The sequence below is a fragment of the Anomaloglossus baeobatrachus genome, chromosome 10, assembly GCF_048569485.1.
Source record: "Anomaloglossus baeobatrachus isolate aAnoBae1 chromosome 10, aAnoBae1.hap1, whole genome shotgun sequence".
In the NCBI taxonomy this organism is placed as follows: Eukaryota; Metazoa; Chordata; class Amphibia; order Anura; family Aromobatidae; genus Anomaloglossus; species Anomaloglossus baeobatrachus.
Window position 1 is genome coordinate 25,186,972 of NC_134362.1, and position 11,541 is coordinate 25,198,512.

At 37.5% G+C, this 11,541-nt stretch overlaps 1 long non-coding RNA gene across 7 annotated transcripts in view; it reads right to left on the minus strand.

Annotated features, from left to right (window-relative positions):
- The window catches only part of LOC142254519 (uncharacterized), a 145,870-nt gene that overhangs the window by 105,618 nt on the left and 28,711 nt on the right, over window positions 1–11,541 (minus strand). For 6 of the 7 annotated variants that reach the window (XR_012727245.1, XR_012727244.1, XR_012727246.1 and 3 more), the window contains 2 exons: window positions 9,392–9,452; window positions 7,050–7,145 (listed from right to left, as the gene is read on the minus strand). This is a non-coding gene — a long non-coding RNA (uncharacterized LOC142254519). The remainder of the gene's footprint in view (window positions 1–7,049; window positions 7,146–9,391; window positions 9,453–11,541) is intronic. The other variant, XR_012727247.1, reaches the window with a different exon arrangement.

Here is an 11,541-nt window from a genome sequence, read left to right on the forward strand (position 1 = left end):
AGATAGATAGATAGATAGATAGATAGATAGATAGATAGATAGATAGATAGATAGATAGATAGATAGATAGAGGGATAGATAGATAGATAGATAGATAGATAGATAGATAGATAGATAGATAGATAGATAGATAGATAGATAGATAGATAGATAGAGGGATAGATAGATAGATAGATAGATAGATAGATAGATAGATAGATAGATAGATAGATAGATAGATAGATAGATAGATAGATAGAGGGATAGATAGATAGATAGATAGATAGATAGATAGAGGGATAGATAGATAGATATGATGATATACAGATGTCACATGTGATATGGGTATTGCAGTATCTCACTTTTTATCACATTGGGATTTTAAGTGCTGCCATTTTTTGTAACTACTATTTTGAAGGATGTTAATTTGGACCCCCGGACTTTGCACCTAATTTCCATCCACAGTGGAGGGTTCTACACTAGCACAAGGCATTCATAAAAATCTGGGGCCTCATAGTGAGGGTCCTATTTCCCCGCTTCCTACGTACCCGGGGTCTGTTATTTAACAACCCATTGATCGTGTTGCAGAGGCCCTATACACATAACAGAGCTCCCCATCTAACCGGTATAGATTCCATTCTATAGGGTTAAACTTCTGCCATCAATTCTAGTTTCAATCAGAACAGATCATCTGCCTTGTTATACAGCCAGGTATAGAGCGGGCTCAGCACCTGAGAATGCTCCATGCAGAGACCAGAGCAGTCCTGTGGCCACTTCTGTCTGTGTCCACCAGTGATGGAGGGGGTATAATTAATTGTATATGGGGGCCTTTACATATTATCCCATAGACTGGACACAAACAAGGGATATAAAGGGCAACCAGTAAGTGCACCCCAAGTAGCCAATATACACTGGAGAAGTCAGACAATGGGGGGCATGTGTGGTGGGCACTATAGTAGTTACTGGTACTAAACTGATCTCCTCCTCATCTACCATATTAAAATTATTTCTGTTTACCAGCCCTGCACCAGAGCCTAATGATAAAGGCGGTCCTGCTGCCCCTGTCACATTTTGGTGCTTCAGTAGATTCTTTTCAAAATGAAGCAGACATGGAACAGACCCCCACTCCCAAGCCGCAGTGATATATATATATATATATATATATATATATGTACGGTATATATATATATATATATATACATACTATGGGCACCAAGGACCTGGTAATGTCTTCTGCACCCTATTCACAGAGCATAGAGCCCACTACACCTATTATATAGAGAGCAGGACCTCACTATATACAATGTCACCCCTATATACAGGGCAGCGCCTCAGACTATATAATGATTACTATATAAAGAGCAGGACTTCATTATATACAATCATTATATACAGAATAGTCCTCACTATATGCAATGTCCCTATATACAGGACAGCACTTTACAATATACAAGGATCACTATATACAGAGCAAGAGCCTTGGAATATACCATGCTCCCTATATACAGGGCAGCTCCTCAGAATATACAATACCCCCGATATACAGGGCAGCTCCTCAAAATATACAATGTCCCCTATATACAGGGCAGGACCTCAGAATATACAATACCCCCTATATACAGGGCAGGACCTAATAATATACAATGTCCCTTATATACAGGGCAGCTCCTCAGAATATACAATACCCCCTATATACAGGGCAAGAGCAAAGTCTTAGAATATGCAACACCCCTATATACAGGGCAGGACCTAAGAATATACAATGCCCCTATATACAGGGCAAAATCTCAGAATATACAACAGCCCTATATACAGGGCAGCGCCTCAGACTATATAATGATTACTATATAAAGAGCGGACATCATTATATACAATCATTATATACAGAATAGTCCGTCACTGTATACAATGTCACCCCCATATACAGGACAGCACTTTAAAATATACAATGATCATTATATACCGAGCAGGAGCCTTGGAATATACCATTCTCCCAATATACAGAGCAGTATCTCAGAATATATAATGATTACTATATACAGGGAAGGACCTCAAAATATGCAATGCCCCCTATATACAAGGCAGAACCTCAGAATATACAATACCCCCTATATACAAGAAAAGACCTCACAAGATATAATGCCCCTATATACAAGGCAGGACCTCAGAATATGCAATGCCCCCTATATACAAGGCAGGACCTCAGATTATACAATACCCCCTATATACAAGGCAGGACCTTAGAATATACAATGCCCCTATGTATAAGGCAGGACCTCAGATTATACAATGCCCCCTATATACAAGGCAGGACCTTAGAATATACAATGCCCTATGTATAAGGCAAGACCTTAGAATATACAATGCACCCTATATACAAGGCAAGACCTCATCAGATACAATGCCCCCTATATACAAGACCGGACCTCAGAATATACAATGCCCCCTATATACAAGACCGGACCTCAGATTATACCATGCCCCTATGTATAAGGCAAGACCTCAGAATATAAAATGCCCCCTATATACAAGGCAAGACCTCAAAATATACAATGCCCCCTATATACAAGAAAAGACCTCAGAAGATACAATGCCCCCTATATATAAGGCCGGACCTCAGAATATACAATGCCCCCTATATAAAAGACCGGACCTCAGAATATACAATGCCCCCTATATACAAGGCAGGACCTCAGAATATACAATGCCCCCTATATACAAGGCCGGACCTCAGAATATACAATGCCCCCTATATACAAGGCCGTACCTCAGAATATACAATGCCCCCTATATACAAGGCAGAACCTTAGAAAATGCAATGTGCACTATTTACAAACAGCTGGATACAAATTATAATTTGTAAGGTAAAATGTAATTTCCTGTTATCCCTATAGGAATGTACAGTATATACTCTAATTATAGAATAGGAGGGTTGAACAGGTTACATTTACTATACAATTGTACATCATATATATAGTTTAGTCTCCCGATCATCCAATGCAGGGTCATTACTGGGTTTTCCATCCTCTATTCATGTTAGTTTCCCTCATCCTATATCTAAACACCTTGGACAACAAAGTAAATTGCCCAATTCCTCAATACCCCATCCAGCTTAGGACAGTCGCCTATGGAATCACCTATTGGAGGACAGATCTACCTTCATCCTTTTTAATGTCTATGAGGACCATAGAGAGTGATTATGGCTGCACTAGCCTTAATTATTGGCACAAGGATTCCCCTTCCTATTAGTAGGGGTACAGAGGTTAATACCAGGGGGTTGCTTTGCTTTTAATGTCTTCTATCTATGTCCCTGTCCTGGGGCTTTAAAGAAGACACTGAGCCTAAGGGATCGGACAATTACGTTCCTTGAAAAAGAGACTAAACAAGGACTGGGAAAAAAAAAATCCAAGGGAGAAAGGGATTTTGGACCATTATCAGTGCTTTTCATTTTATATATTGTCCTTAAATATTTACATTATTTATCAAACAAAAATAAACAGAAGTTCTGAATCTATTGAAAAGCATACATATAACCAACGGCCCAAAAAAGCACCACACAAAAATGTACAAAATTTCTAAAAATATCTCCATAAAACGGAGAGAAAGAGCAAGACGAGTCAGTCCATAGAGCCAGTCCATGTATATGGATGGATTTTATCCTTTTTTTTGTCTCATCATATGCAGGAAGTAGTCTGGGGTAAACGTAAGGGGTTAATATTTGGCGCCTTGCCATAGAGAATAAAAAATGACTAAAACAAATGTAGGTATGCCGTATCAAAAAAGGAAAACAGAAAAATAGCTCAAAGGACAAAAACATAAAAGGGCATGTTAAAATGGTATGTGTATATATATATATATATATAACATTATATATATATATATATATCTATATATATAATTTTTTGAAATACACACACACAACGCACAACGCACAGTATATATATATAATTTAAAATAAATAAAAAATATATATTTGTTTTTATTTATTATAAATTTTATATATATACAGTACATACCAAAAGTTTGGACACACCTTCTCATCTCTAGAGCAACTGTTAAGAGGAGACTTTGTGCAGCAGCCTTCATGGTAAAATAGCTGCTAGGAAACCACTGCTAAGGACAGGCAACACGCAGAAGAGACTTGTTTGGGCTAAAGAACACAAGGAATGGACATTAGATCAGTGGAAATCTGTGCTTTGGTCTGATGAGTCCAAATTTGAGATCTTTGGATCCAACCACCGTGTCTTTGTAGAAAAGGTGAACGGATGGACTCTACATGCCTGGTTCCCACTGTGAAGCATGGAGGAGGAGGTGTGATGGTGTGATGGTGCTTTGCTGGTGACACTGTTGGGGATTTATTCAAAATTGAAGGCATACAGAACCAGCATGGCTACCACAGCATCTTGCAGCGGCGTGCTATTCCATCCGGTTTGCGTTTAGTTGGACCATCATTTATTTTTCAACAGGACAATGACCCCCAACACCCCTCCAGGCTGTGTAAGGGTTATTTGACTAAGAAGGAGAGTGATGGGGGCTACGCCAGATGACCTGGCCTCCACAGTCACCAGACCTGAACCCAATCGAGATGGTTTGGGGTGAGCTGGACCGCAGAGTGAAGGCAAAAGGGCCAACAAGTGCTAAGCATCTCTGGGAACTCCTCCAAGACTGTTGGAAAACCATTTCCGGTGACTACCTCTTGAAGCTCATCAAGAGAATGCCAAGAGTGTGCAAAGCAGTAATCAAAGCAAAAGGTGGCTACTTTGAAGAACCTAGAGTATAAGATATATTTTCAGTTGTTTCACACTTTTTCAAGTATTTCATTCCACATATGTTAATTCATAGTTTTGATGCCTTCAATGTGAATCTACAATTTCCAGAGTCCTGAAAATAAAGAAAACTCTTTGAATGAGAAGGTGTGTCCAAACCTTTGGTCTGTACTGTATATACATATAATTTAAAATAAATTAAAAATATATATTTGTTTTTATTTATTATAAATTTTATATATATATATATATATATATATACAGTATATATATTTATATATACACACACACACACACACACACAATCTTAACATGCCCTTTCATGTTTTTATCCTTTGAGCTATTTTTGTGTATGTACATATATATATATATATATACATATATATATATATAGTATATGTATATATATTTATTTTCTTTTTTTATTTGAAATTTTATATATATATATATATATATATATATATACATATATATATATATATATATATATATAGTATATGTATATATATTTATTTTCTTTTTTTATTTGAAATTTTATATATATATAGATATATACAGTATATATATATATATATATATATATATATACAAATATATACACACTTTTATCATGCCCTTTTATGTTTTTGTCTGTTGAGCTATTTTTGTGTATATATATATATATATATATATATATATATATATATATATTATTTTTTTAAATTGTAAATTTTTCATTCGCCCCGGTCCCATATATGAATCTTAGACCTGCAAAGTATGGACTAATAAGCAGATTATTTAGCCAACAAGGTCCAGCTATTGGACACTATGTATCAGACCTGCACAGAAAAAAACCTGAACATCTCCAATAAGCAGTGTGTATATGGCAGGCCTTGGATGATATTGTACATGGACTGTGTATTATCCTAGGAAGAAAAGGGAGCCCCATTGAAAATAAAAATCTAAATATGGACCCCTCTGCTGGATTTGTGTCCTTCCATCCCACTACAGCTGAGGCCTAGCTGTAGTTCAACCATCTTTTGGACTCTGGGACCCAAAAGGGTCATAGGACCATTGACCATGTAAAGCTTGAGAATCCCCAGAATTAGGGAAATCTAACCCAAATCAGTGAAATCTAACCCCATTTTTAATCCCTAGTCCATGACCAGATACCCATAGACCCTTCCATTGACTTACCTCACCAATCTCAGAATTGTTTATATTCCATTCTGATTCCTGAGATAACTGTAAAGCGATAGCGCCGCTAACCCAAAGGGTATAAACAGGGAGGTTATTCTCTAAATGCTGAAGTAAATGAACCGGTGTGTCAGTCAGTCTACTATTTGCCATTTTATGGCAATAAGATGAAGTTTTAGATTTACCTGCAGTCCCATGTAAAATTCATTCTGATTCCTGAGATAACTGTAAAGCGAAAGTGTCACTAACCCAAAGGGTATAAACAGGGAGGTTATTCTCTAAATGCTGAATTAAATGAACCGGTGTGTCAGTCAGTCTACTATTTGACATTGTAATGCTAAAAGATAAAGTTTTAGATTTACGTGCAGTTTCATGTAAAATCATAGACCTGAGCTTCGATACTGCAGACGCATTAGACCCATCCTGTTTATTAGGTAGGGGTCGGATTTGCTCTCTTGGCTCCAGAATTCACCGTACTATCGGTGATGGACAATCATCTAGTTGAGCGCTATGAGCCCAGGTTGCACGTCTTGACGGCCATATTGCACTCTAGGCCGCCATCTACGAAAACTACCTCTTGAACACAACCTCGGCTTTGCTTTCTCTAATATTAATAAGAATAGAAAATTTTAATTCTTATCATCATTGTTTAGTTTAATGCAAAGTGAACTTTATATAGCATGTAGTATATCAAAGCCCTATTGATACCAATTATGGAGCAAAAGTCTTAGAACTTCGACGGATACTGGATTTGCCATATTGAGATTTTTAGTACGGTTAGTTGTAGGGAAGAGCTGTGAAGATTGAGAGAAGAGTGGCTAGTATCTATCACATATGTGGATCATTTGTATCTGAAGGGTCTCAGATTCTGGAGACATAAAGTGATGGTCATGGGAGATTGAGACGTTTTCTGAACTTCCCATCGATAAACCCTCAAATGGCCGATTACAGAAGAACAATAGATTGTCTTGATTGCACAGCAAGAGAGGTATAGATAGGTGGCTATAGACAGTATATTGTTGGCCGATGCCTCCAAACTTGGTGGGATGAGCCCACAATCTATGATGTCTGCAGCCAGCTATGGTGTCTGTGTCCTCAAGGGCATGATAGGAACCAAGAGCGACTTACCTGCTACAGTATGCAAAGGAGCTGGGGCATCCTCTGCTCACTGTACACATGGCCTACCCAGGGCTCAACCGGGAATTTGGCTTTTACGTGAAGGTCCTGAGAGTAGGAGAGACATGAGTGTTTGTCAGAAATGTGCTTAAAGGTCAGTGTTACCCAAAATGCATAATTGCTTTACAATCTTATTCCATTTTTTTTCTCTAGTTTTAAATGGAAACAATCCTCCCTTATTTTCATGGAAATTAATTTCCAAGCCCCGGCCTGTAAATGGATACATGTAGGGAAATGTCATTCCATTCCTTTCTGTATTGTATTGCTCAGTTAGTAGGTGCAAAATCACAGGACAGTGCTGTGTAGTGAGGCCTAAATAGTTATTAGGTTTCAGTTCATACTTAACTAACAAATATTGATACTAAGAAGCCATTAAAGCAAAGGTTCACATTTGTAGCTATTCCTATAGAAGGGAATCCCATATATAGCCACTGGCTTACAATATATATATATATATATATATATATATATATATATATATATATATATATATATATATATATATATATATATATATCAGATTAATCTGCCATGTGCTGCCATAAACAGCATTGGTATTGTAAAGCAGTTATGCAAACATTAGTAAGCTAATATTCCTAAAGACAAAAAGAGTAATTACTATGAGTCATTATCTATCTGTCTACCTATCTATCCCTCTATCTAGCTATCCCTCTATCTATCTATCCATCTATCTATCTATATATCTGTTATCTATCTACCTACTGTCAATCTCTCTATTTATTAATCAAAAAATACAGTAGCACTTAAATAGAAGATACAAAAAAGAGGGACCTATTTATTTATAAGTCCATCCGATGTGGCAACGTTTCGGTTCTATTGAACCTTTCTCAATACAACCGAAAACATTGCCACGCTGGACTAATCAATAGGTCCCCCTTTTTGCAGCTTATATTTCAGTGCTGCCAACTTTTTTGGTTATTGTTTTTTGTGACAGTTGGATAGTGTCCGGGAGGATTTGCACCACTATGGAATCCATTAGCATTCTGGTCCTTTTTTTCTATCTATCTATTTATCTATCCATCTATCTATGTATCTATCAATATATCTTATATCTATATCTATCTATCTGATTTCTAACTATCATCTATCTCATATCTATATCTATCTATCTGTCGATCTATCTATCTATCTATCTATCTATCTATGTATCTCATATCTAATCTATCTATCTATGTATCTCATATCTAATCTATCTATCTATCTATCTATCTATCATCTATCTATCTATCTATCTATCTAATATTTATATCTATCAATCTCTCTATCTCATATATATCTATCTATCTATCCCTCTATCTATCTACCTCTATCTCATATCTATCTATCCCTCTATCTATCTATCTATCTCTCTATCAATCAATCTATCTATCAATCTCATATCTCTATCTATCTCATATCTATATCCATCGATCTATCACTCTTCTACACTCCAAAAACAGGGGCATCACTCCAAAGTCATATGTTGAAAAAAACAGACTTTAATTAGCCCATGCAACGTTTCGGCACAGCATGGCACGGCCTTTGTCAACCAAGGATTACCATTTCTAGCCAAAACACCATATGGGTTAACTAAAATCCATTTCTTCATCATCTGACTTTGGAGAGATGCTCCTATTTTTATTTTTGTTAGTTTTCTATATATAAGAAATTTTTTGGTGATAACCTTGGAGGCCCCAACTTTGTATTGAAAAGCGCTGTTTTTTTTTTCTATTTCTATGTATATATATTTTTGTATTTAAAATATTATACTGACAAACATACATATATATCCCCAGGACAGGAACCTTGGACTATCAGGATATACTACACTAAGTGTAAACACGACACATGTTACATAATACAAGACATATCGACTATATCTATTACATTAGACAAGATGTATACACAAACGTCTGGTTATATATAATGTCCACTACACACAGGACAGTATCTTAATACTCAGCAAACACAGAACACATTCTATACTCATGGAGGACAGTACATTCTATATCCCTATACACAGAGCAGGTATGTATATATTATAGTTACTATAGCACATACCTGCATTATTTAATCATATATTGCTACCATACTGGTTGTAAGCAAAGTTTTTAGACCCAGTATGCACTAATTAACTGACACACATGCCAATGTATGTATTTTTGGATACATAGAAACCTCCCTAAGATTCCAAATGTCAGCTATTTAGTTCTCTAGAGTACTGGATGTGCCCAAACATGGGTAATTATTCTTTAGCATTAGGGATACCTGCAGTCTGTACATAACCACCTCACCTGTACATGGCAAGCTCCCACAGTAAGGTCCTGGAGGAAAGTCATCTTGGACATCTTATTCCTAAAACGACAAGAAGACAGAGGCCATGATACACCCTGAACACAATGGGGAACATAGAGCTGCACTTAAAATGGTCCACACCTGCACTGAACATAGATAGATGTACAATATAAAGCAAAGAAAAGTTATAATGACCAGTTCAATAAGCACAGGCCCATGATGATTGACAAGCAGCCATGGACTAGAACTCAGGAGTGCCCAAGAGTAACAGGTCATCAGCAGCATTAATAGCATTCATTCAAGTATAGCTCGCTGTATCATATGGCCTTATATACAGTCACTTATACCTGAGAGGTCTCAATAACTTAATGATATTGTGTATCTGACATCAAAAATGGGGAAGACTAGAGATTTAGGAATCAGGGGTACAGCAAATGGCAATGTGGCAATGGCAATCTATAGTGTGTGTGTGTGTGTGTGTGTGTGTGTGTATGTATATATATATATATATATATATATATATATATATATATATATATATATATATGCTACAGACTACTGCTCACATCATTGCCCTTGTCAGTTGCATGCAGCTGATACTATAGTCTGGACGTAGGTTCTCACTACAGGAGCCATTAACTCCGATCTTGTTTCTAAAGCTAATGCCCAAATATACAGCACAAAGCACACAATCTGCCCACTGGCCAACACAATGACCTGGAGACATTCCTAGGTTTCTGCAGAAGGTCTCCCTCCTCCTTATATCTGCTGATAGCCATAGAGGCAACTTTCTATATAGCTGCAAACTTAAACCTTGCAGACAAGGGAATCCCCTGGAAGTTGGAGACGCTTCATAGACCCCAGAAGAACAGATGTCAGTTGTATATTCCTACTATAATATTATCATCATTACCCTCATTGTGGGGTCTCTGTAGAAGAACACAACAGACCCCTGGACCATACAAAGAATGTGCAATCCTCCTGCAACTTGGACTGAATCCACTCACAAAGACGTTCTAGGGAACATTTTGGGGGTGACACCTCATGTATCAAGCTGCCAGTTCCCCCAACCCTCCAGTGAGCGTCCATTTACCATCCTCCTCTCCCAGACACACCTAACCATGCGCTGGAAAGGTGAGTCGTGACTTCCAGTTCATCTGCAGCAGTAAATCTACAGGTGACGAGGAAATCTTAAGGAATCCCTCTTCTCTGTCCCTTTAAAACACTAAAATGGTCATAAAAACTGAGGACTACTCCCAAATTATTGCTAATCCCCTGAATAGCGCTTACAATGTGGTCAGATATCATCAGATCTCTTTCCAACCTGCGACTTTATCTTACGTGATACCAACTTGAGAGCTATTTTTGCCTTTTCTCATTTTTCACTAACAATTGTTTATACTTCTTTTCTTCTATTTAAAGGTACAGTCTTTTCCCCAATGGGAGTTTTGTCTTTAGAGAATCGATCAATTTTAGTCGGGCGATGCAGGATTCCTGTGCAGTGTGGAGCAGACAGTAAAGCCATTACTGCCGCATCTTTTATTCTGGGATTTATCATCTTTGGGCTCAGGGGTCTATATATTAGAGGAAGGGGAGCCCCAAATCATTTTGAGTTAGCAGAGTTTGCTTGCATTGTATTGGAGGGATTGGTTTCCACACTCATGTCTTTTTTTGATACATTGATTCCAATTGATTGTCTATGGAGAGGGGTGTATAAAATGAATCGCCTTCAATTTGGGGGTCACTATTACAGCTATAAACAGTAGTATAAAAGGGGGGGGGGCATGGTGCAGGGTTCACAGCACTCTAATTAGCAGTCTATACATATATGTATATACATATCTGCTGTCACTTTTATTGATCATCACTTTCACTGATGTTTAATGATTGTTTACTAATAGATCAATGTTGCAAAGTTATCTGTGCATTGTCCCTATTGAGATGGACGTGAAGATATGTTTGAAGCTTCCGACGTGTTTCTGAGCTCGATCCTCGCACTAACCCTTGAGTTGCCGGAGCCCCTGACTCGTTTTCTATTGCTCCCCACTCTGGTCTTTTATTATCGGGTCACTATGTCGTGATCTCGACCCTCCACTCATTACAAATCGCGACAGAAGCAGCCGCCCCTGTGCTCATCCCTGCTCCGTGC